Below are 9,495 nucleotides of genomic sequence, written 5' to 3' on the forward strand. Positions count from 1 at the left end.
TTCTGCCAGTTAAATAGGGTTTTCTTCACCAAAAAAGAGCTGAAAAATGGCAATAAATACTGTGAGGTGTATGAGATAAGTATTTCAACACAGAAATATATTTAAAATAAGACAGAACATGCTGAAAAGAAAAGAATAATGTTAAAAATCCTTTGTCATGATCAAATAATGTGGTCGTTTTTTTTTTTTAATCGTGAAGATTAAAAAACCTTCCTTGTGGTCTTTATGGAAAATTTTTAATTGCCATATACGGTAAAAGAAGGAGATATACACTCACTGAACACTTTATTAGGAACATTTGAGCACACAATTGTGTGATTAAATAATTGCATGAATAGGTGTTATTCATTAATTATTTAATCAGCCAATTGTGTGGCAACAGTGCAATGCATAAACTCACGCAGATACGGGCCAGCTAGTTTGGATAATGTTCACATCAACCATCAGATTGTGGAAAAAATGTGATCTTGACCATGGCATGATTGTTGGTGCCAGATGGGCTAGTTTTGAGTATTTCTATAACTGCTGATCTCCTGGGATTTTTATGCACAACAGTCTCTAGAGTTTATTCAGAATGGTGCAATAAAGAACATCCAGTGAGCAGAGTTTTGTAGATGGAAACGCCTTTTTGATGAGAGAAGTCAGCTGAGAATATCCAGACTGGTTCAAGCTGACAGAAAGGCTACAGTAATTCAGATAACCACTCTGTACAATTGTGGTGAGCAGAAAAGTATCTCAGAATGCACAACATGTCGAACCTTGAGGTGGAAGGGCTACAAGAGCAGAAGACCATGTCAGTTTCCACTCCTGTCAGCCAAGAACAGAAAGCTGAGGCTGCAATGGGCATGCGCTTACCAAAACTGGACAGTTAAAGACTGGAAAAATGTAGCCTGGTCTGATGAACCTCAATTTCTGCAGAAGGCACACAGATAGTAGGGTCAGAATTTGGCACCAACAGCATGAATCCATGGACCCAACCTGCCTTGTGTCAACAGTCCAGGCTGGTGGAGGTGGTGTAATGGTGTGGGGAATGTTTTCTTGGCACACTTTGGGCCTGTTAATACCAATCCATCATTGCTTGAATGCCCTAGCCTATTTCAGTATTGTTGCTGACCATTTGCCTTCATGGTCACAATTTACCCATCTTCTGATGGCTGCTTCCAGCATGATAATGCACCATGTCACAAAGCAAAAATCATCTCAAACTGGTTTCATGAACATGACAATTCAGTGTTCTTCAGTGGCCTTCCCAATCATTGGATCTGAATCAAATAGAACACCTTTGGGATGTGGTAGAATGGGAGATTCACAGCATGAAGTGCACCTGAAAATCCACAGGAATTATGCGATAAAATAATGGACCAGAATTTCAGAGGAATGTTTCCAACATCTTGCAGAATCCATGCCATAAAGAATTGAGGCTGTTTTGAGAGCAAAGGGAGACCGAGTATTAGCATAGTGTTCCTCAGTGAGTGTACAGTACACACAAACACACACATATGTATATGTGTATATGTTTTACACACACACACACACACACACATATATATATATATATATATATATATATATATATATATGTAAAACACTAAGTCAATGTCATGATGCATACAGGATGTGAAAAATTTGTGTTTTGCCCGTTCATTGAAGGCACAACAAAAAGGCTGTAATTTGTGAGTAATATAATAGTCAGTGCTCATATCAGGCTATTGATTAATCATTTGCTATTGCCTCAGGAAGTGACTAACAATACCATTAATTATTAATGCTTTAATTATGTTTCTCTGCTTTCTAGTCTTAACCCATTAACTCAGTGGATGTTGAGGCTCAGCTACATGTGTAAGCATGTGTATTGGGGCATGGGGGGTGCGAGGGCGGTGCAGGGGCGGGGTGGTGTAGGGCAGAATATTCAGTAAGTATTCAAGCGGTTCTAAGACTGTAATTTTCCAAAAGTTATAATATCTTGAATATGGGCAAATTTATGTAACATTTTTATTATTAGATTATTATAATTCAGTTATAATATTATTCAACCTGTTTATAGGTGCTTTTACTCATTTCAAGCTTTAAATTTTCTTATTCTATTGCAAGATAATTTCGCTTCTTTCTGGAAAGAAAAGCTTTCATTTATAACAAGACTATTTCAAGCTGTAAATTAGGGTTAATTATCATATATTTGGTTTATTGTAATATTATAATGGGAAATATTAGATACATTTGACTATATTCAAGATATTCACCTTGCTAAGACGTCATTTTTTTGTAGTGTAAAACATCTGCTGTAATAAAGCTTTGCTTCACATTGTAAATGGAACATAAAAAAATCTAACGCAAAAGTCCCAGTTAGACAAACACTAACATTGTGGAAATGTTAATGTTAATGAAGCTAAGACAAAAATATTGCATGGAATGTGGAGGAACATTTACACATGCTATCTTAAAACATTAAGACCACCCTGAAGATGATACAAACTGAAAATTCTTTGAACCAAAAGCTGCCAGAACCATAACTTTCAGAAAGGTTTTTGATATAAGAATATAGAGTTCATATAGAGTTCATATAGAGTTCATATAGAGTTCATGGGGGCAGTCGTGGCCTAATGGATAGAAAGTCAGACTTGCAACCCAAAGGTGAACCTGAAGGTTGTGGGTTTGAGTCTCAGGTCCGGCAGGGATTGTAGGTGGGGGGAGTGAATGACCAGCGCTCTCCTCCACCCTCAATACCACGACTGAGGTGAGACCCTTGAGCAAGGCACTGAACCCCCAAACTGCTCCCCGGGCGCCGCAGCAAAAAAGGCTGCCCACTGCTCCGTGTGTGTGTGTGTGCGCGCACTTGGATGGGTTAAATGCGGAGCACAAATTCCGAGGGTCACTATACTTTGCCACAAGTCACTTCACTTCACTTCACTATACTGTATCTACCATGCAATGTGTTCAGTGGTATAATAATTTCACGTAAACATGGGAATAATAGTCCACATGAGCATCAGCACTGCATTAATAAAAATCAATCGAAATAGAAAAACTAATATAGATTAATTATCGTTTCACCATAAGCCTTCAATGTTTTTATTATATAAAAATAAATAATAATAGGAATACAAGGAAAACTGCTTTTTTTCACTAAAAGCTTTCATTTAAAAAAGCTAAAAGAGCCAAAATCTTTCCTTTTGATTTTTGAGGTTAAAGTTAGGGTTAGATTTAGGTGTAGGCATATTAATTATCTGCATTAATAATTATGTCAATGGAAGGCATTCGCCTGGATAGTAAGAAAATAGAAATCAATTGAAATCCAGAAATCGTTATTTCACCACAAGGTCTCAATGTTTACATGACTATGTGTGTGTCTGTGTGTGTCTGTGTGTGTGTGTGTGTGTGTGTTAGTTTAAAGGTACTGACACTGCATCTCCTGGGTTTATGAGTTTTACTCATTGTCATATTTTCAGGCACAAGAATGCTCTGGAGAAATACACTCACCTCGAGCAGAGTGCCTCACATATGTAAACATTCACACATATGTAAACAATGTCAGCAGCTCTTGCTGTGTGTGTGTGTGTGTGTGTGTGTCACACTCACATATATGTATACACACACACACACACACACACACACACACACACAAAATCTAATCTAGAGAATTGTGTCAGTGCTTCCTGCCCACTCTTTTACTGCCAGCAAGTTGAGCAGCAGCAGCAGCAGCAGCATGAACTGCACATGCTTTCAGTTGTGCTTTATTATGTGTATTCAAAGCATGATCACATAACCACAGACACAGAACACAGAGAAATCTCATTCAGGTAAAAGGTAAGAATTTGATGAAGACATACATGGCACCTGTGCAAGAACTACAGTTTTTTTTTAACACTTTTTTTCCTCACCTAAAAATTGAGTGCTCTGCCACCAAAGGTGCCATGTTCTAAGTTGTTTAACACATATAGATGTAAATATCAGGAAATAAAGCTGAAATTCTGATCTATCATCTCATATTCACCTTTTCATCTAAAACCCAAATATCTTCAGTGTATAGCACAAACAAAGAACTGGCCTTGCCATTCCAGTACATTCAGCAGGGAGTGTGTATGTCAACTGACACCAGCTTTTACTGTAAGCTTTTATAAATGCTTGTTCCAGTTGATAGCATGTGGATATAAAGTATCACTATTACACACTACAAGTCAGGTAAAGATATAAGATATAAGAGACACTGAAGAGCTCTCCTGAAGTAGCGTTGCTTTAAGAAAGAGATGAAATCTGCATGAAATGTTGATTTTAAAAAAACCAATCAAGGTATGTAATGCTGCTGTTATTCAACTTGAGAAGCAATTTAATGGAATGGTAATGCTTCCTTTTCAGCATGACTCCAAAAGTTAGATGCTACTGTGATAAACTGACAGTCACTGGCCTGTTTCTCGAAATGGATGTTATCTTAATTAGTACTCTTTGACCTGATGTACCTAAGCAGCACTTAGGCACTGGATGGGGGAAAAAAGCTATGTACTGAACACATACAATTAAAAGCTGTTATTTAGGAGGTATTATCTCTTCATCTGTTTTGTATTGAGACAGTGGATTTACGGGCATAATTATAGTGTTGCAGTGATTTTCCTCATCTTTCATTAGCCTGCACATTTCCATAAACACACACACACAAATGTATATATATATATATATATATATATATATATATATATATATATATATATATATATATATACATATAACTTAATACAGCACACAAATATGATGCACATGTTGTCAAATAACCATGAACCAAATAACTGTATTCACCACTTCTATGTATATAGATCTATTAGTTATGAATTAATATTTAATAAGCATCCCTCTATGGAACCATAAGTGCCCTTTACAACACAGTGTTGTTGAATTCTCAAATGTGATCAGCCAGAAGCTGTTTTTCTATAACAGCAGCTCTGAAAGTAGTTCTTTCTACATGGCAAATCACAGGTTTATATTAATGTGCTTGTTCTTGTGTGCTTGTAACAAATTACCCTGGGAATTGTACACGTGTGTAATTGTTGATATGGTGAATTGTTTGATTTTATGTGGGGAGACTTTTATTCAACATTTTTTGAAGGAGTCTCCGGTGTCAGTGCTTTGTACCAGTCAGAGGTAAAGTTGTAACTTAAAGTTTTCTAACACGGGAAAGTCTTTATGATGAAGGGCTTTGTGGTTTCTTAGTAACATGACGAGGTGCATTTTTTCTGTCTCATTAATTAGAAAGAAAGAGAGAGGCTGGTGAGGGAATGACTTGATAGCTATAAACCTGTTGTTCTGTAATTAATAAAATTTAATAAATTGCTGTGGTATAAGTGGAACAAAACCATTTTTATGCTGTTATTGGAAAATAATCAAATTCAACTTGATTGAGTATTTGCCTATAACAGCACACCCCATCATGTTTTTTCTTATGCAGTTTATCACTGTATGATCTGATGTTCTGCTAATTCAGTGCTGGAAGGAATGAAGAGCTTCTTTATGGCACTCGATCACCTAAAATGTGCCTTGTGACTGAGCAGATGTTTAAATTAAGCTCTTTCTTACAGAGATGACTAATATGAAGATTTTATTTGGCTAAACTTGGCCTTAGCCTATTTTCCCTCTGGGAGTGAGTGATTACAAGGAAGAACTTTTTTTTGATGTATGAGCCACTCCATCCTGCTGCTGGAGATCTAGGCACAGTCCAGCCTGCAGCGAGACCCAGCTGCACAGGGGAAGTCTGCCTCTGCAAAACATTGCCTTGATGCTGACTACAAAGATGCTCTATATATGCTGCCTTTCTAGACACAGGCATAAAAGAATGCAGATTGTCCAAATGAGCCACAGACACAACAGCAAGCCAAAAGCCTGCTAACATCGCAAGTGAGAAGAGTCTATTAACGAGACAATCCACATTCGCCCCACACCCTTTTCTCCCTATTTTGGACAACTGCCAATTACCACCCACCACCCAGCTCTCCCCTATCATGTGACAAATACCAACCGGGGAGGATGAAGACTAGCACGTGCTTCCTCCAAGACACGTGCCATCATTTTACCCTCATATTCTCATATATTTTACCTCATATACATCTAATTAGCCTGAAACATGCATTAATTTATGTGGGTACTGTGATAGTGAATGGAACATGGAAACATACAAATAAATAAAGATGAGTTAGAGGTGCTTTTGTTTGAGGTGCAAACCAGAACACAGTTAGGGATGTATGCTGGATTTGTTTTATTTAAAAAAAAAAAAAAAATCATTTTCCAACCTCACCTTCAAATAGTTATGTGAACTACAGTATATTTTTAGTTAGGATTTCATTCCTTTCAGAACTTAAATAGGTTTCAGATTGAAATAAAGCTTTATTTATTTATTTTTTTAAAAGGTGCAATGCAAAATGGATTTGAACGGCCCTTCTGCCCAAGCCAACAAGCAAAGTTAGTGCTTTATGGCGTTTCTATGCAAACTGATTACTCAGCTGAAGGATTAACGAACCGATAAAGCTCCATGTCTGTGCCTCTGATTAACATTTACAAATTATATATATTAAACAAATTATCTGTGATAAGTTTTAGACCAACTAGACTTTTCCGAACCTAGTAGTATTAAAAAAATATCCAATATTGAGCAACCATTAGTGCCTTTCCGATTCCTTTTCTAAAAAAGACCTTGCTATTTACAATGCCCTCTCCCTTTTTCTTCAAAGTCCATTAGTGGCATACTTCAAATACTGAGTTACATAGGCCCTCAAGTGTTGTGGTTTAAGCACTGGGTGACCTGATTAGGTGGAGCTGTGTGCTAGTGCGATGTTCCAAAGGTGCCATGTCAAGTGACTCTCCGTGAGTAACATGAGGCCGAGAGCTGCAAGTCCACCTTTAAGGACAGTGTGACACATGAAAGGCTTTAAAATTCTATCTGCAGGGAGCATAATGAGGACTGGAGGCATGAGAAATGATTTATGTGTGAGTGAACCTCTCACAGGCCCTTCTCACCAGTTAGCACTTTGACCCAGATTACAGTGTTAGGGAGGCCTGGAGACCGCTGTGATACCGCCTGAACATCTCCACACTGAAATTCACATTTGGTCCTTCTGTTCATTTCTCCGCACGCATGAGCAATGCATTTGTGTATGTCTCTAAATCGCAGATCCTGTAATGTCACACACGCTTCAGTTCAATGGTATATTAAATTACTGAATGTTAAAAACAGCAAATTCACAGTCACTTATGTACTTTCTTGAAACCTGCATTTATCAGCACCCAGTCAGCAAACAGACCTTTTTCAACCACAGTCCAAACTACTTCCTAAAATCTTCCCATTTCTCTCTGTCTGTGAGGGGAAATCTGTGGGCACATGCCGTTTCCTTAAAAGCTCTGAAAAAAAGGCCAAGGTGACTTATAGGATGTGTGTTGATGAGAAAATGGCTGCAGGGTGAGCATCCAGTGGCAGATAACATGAAAAAGCACTATCTCCCCTCAGCACATTTAGTGGGAAGAAAGTCCACAGCAGTCTCAAAACAGCATTTCTCTTTTTCTCTCTCTGTCTAAGAAATGAAGACTTATGAATAGTCCTAATTTTGTCTTGCTCAAAACGCCCTGAAGGCTGAGGGTGAAAAGTCTGTTTGTCAGTCTAATTTCCATTTTATTTATTTCTTCTACTTTGGGTAGCATAACAAAACTAGCTAAAAATATTGTCAGCATCAGTTTTACATGTTCTGCCCTAAAATGTCTCAGATGACCTTGTAATCGAAGGTGGTGTAACATGCTATTTATTAGTTCCCCCAATTTTTTTCCGGCTTACCTCAGCAGTGAGAAAATGGTGGGAGAGAATTTTCTGAGAGCTGAAATTATAACATTTCTTCTGAAATTATTTACTGTTATTACTCTAAAAATGTTTTATCTTGACCCACTAGAGTACCTTGCACTGTTACAGGCAACATGGACCACATTAAAGTATGTGTGTGAAAACAAATAGATCCACATGAGAAGCTATTCTAAATGCTAAAACAAATTTAATGTTTTTAAATACTGAATGCTGACAAGTTCTGGCTTGTGAACCTGTGTAAGATTCCACATACACTAACATTAGAAACATTATTAGTCCTGCATGTGTCAGTGCATAGTATTGGAAGGTTGTGTAAAGTTTATTAAGACTAAAGTCTTTGGTATGTCGTTTAGGAGTGATGGATGAATTCCTTAAAGTGGAATTTAATGTTAATTTCTATTGACTTTCTAGGTGGTATTTCAATTTTGTCTACAGATGATCTGATGGCTGGTGCTGATGGCACATTCACATTATCTTGTCTCTGGTTCAGGGGTATGTTGGGTTTGGACCAATCTTTGTGCAGGTATATTCAAGTTTGGATTCAAATCTTTGTGTCATGACTTGGGCTCGGACTGAATGTTCTCTGGCTGTAATCAGGGTACATGCAATATTTCAAACCCAGCTGGTTCTAGAATAATGTTATGTAAACCACCAAAAAGTATTTCTTAAAACAACTGAGGCAGACAATGACACAACTGTATAGAGGCGCACAATTGTATAGAATGTCTTTTGTATGCTGTAGCATTAAAATTCCTTTCATTGGAACTAAGAGGCCCAAACCTGTTCCAGCATGACAATACCCCTGTGCACAAAGCGAGGTCCATGGAGACATGGTTTGCCAAGGTTGGTGTGGAAGAACTCGAGTGGCCTGCATAGAACGCTGACCTCAACCCCACTGAACACCTTTGGTATGAACTGGAACACCGACTTCACCCCAGGCCTCCTCGCCTCGACATCAGCGCCTAACCTCACTAATGCTCTTGTGGCTGAATGGGCACAAATCCCCACAGACACACTCCAAAATCTAGTGGAAAGCCTTCCCAGAAGAGTGGAGGTTATTATAACAAAAAAGGGGGAATGCTGGAATGGGATGTTCAAGAAGCACATATAGGTGTAATGGCCGGGTGTCCACATACTTTTGGTCATATAATGTAAAGCATTACACTTTCACAAGCTGCCCTCTTAAAAACATGATTTGCTACCAAACCCTTACTGTCATAATTGAAACCTATATAGAAATTATGACATACAGCCCTCTTAATTTAACAGAGGGTTTTTGTTTAAGTTGTACAGTGATGGAGGTCGGTCTCTCTAATCCTCTAATGTGGTTTCCTGATAAATTGGCATCCACACAACAGTCTTAGTTTGCTTCATCCATGGGGTTTTCTTCATGATTTGGGTCTTTTTCATAATTTGGCATGAGATGGGTTTGAGTAGTGTGAGAGTGTGAGACAGGACCTGAAAGTGTGAGTCCCATGCCAAAAACAAGATTGTTGGCAACCCCGTCATTGTCCTTCGGCAAATGTCCTGACTATATCTCATTTTCGTGCCAACACGCTGAATCTGCTGCCACCATGTTTCAATCTGTTCTTTCTCTTTCATGAAGACTCTACAGAATAAACAAACTTTCTTAACTTTATTACAACTACAACATGCCATTTTCCACA

At 38.1% G+C, this 9,495-nt stretch overlaps 1 protein-coding gene across 6 annotated transcripts in view; it reads right to left on the bottom strand.

The window, feature by feature from the left end:
• Nucleotides 1–9,495, bottom strand: part of mgat4c (mgat4 family member C) — a 125,411-nt gene that overhangs the window by 14,803 nt on the left and 101,113 nt on the right. The window lies entirely within an intron of this gene.

Source organism: Pangasianodon hypophthalmus, chromosome 6, assembly GCF_027358585.1.
Source record: "Pangasianodon hypophthalmus isolate fPanHyp1 chromosome 6, fPanHyp1.pri, whole genome shotgun sequence".
In the NCBI taxonomy this organism is placed as follows: domain Eukaryota; kingdom Metazoa; phylum Chordata; class Actinopteri; order Siluriformes; family Pangasiidae; genus Pangasianodon; species Pangasianodon hypophthalmus.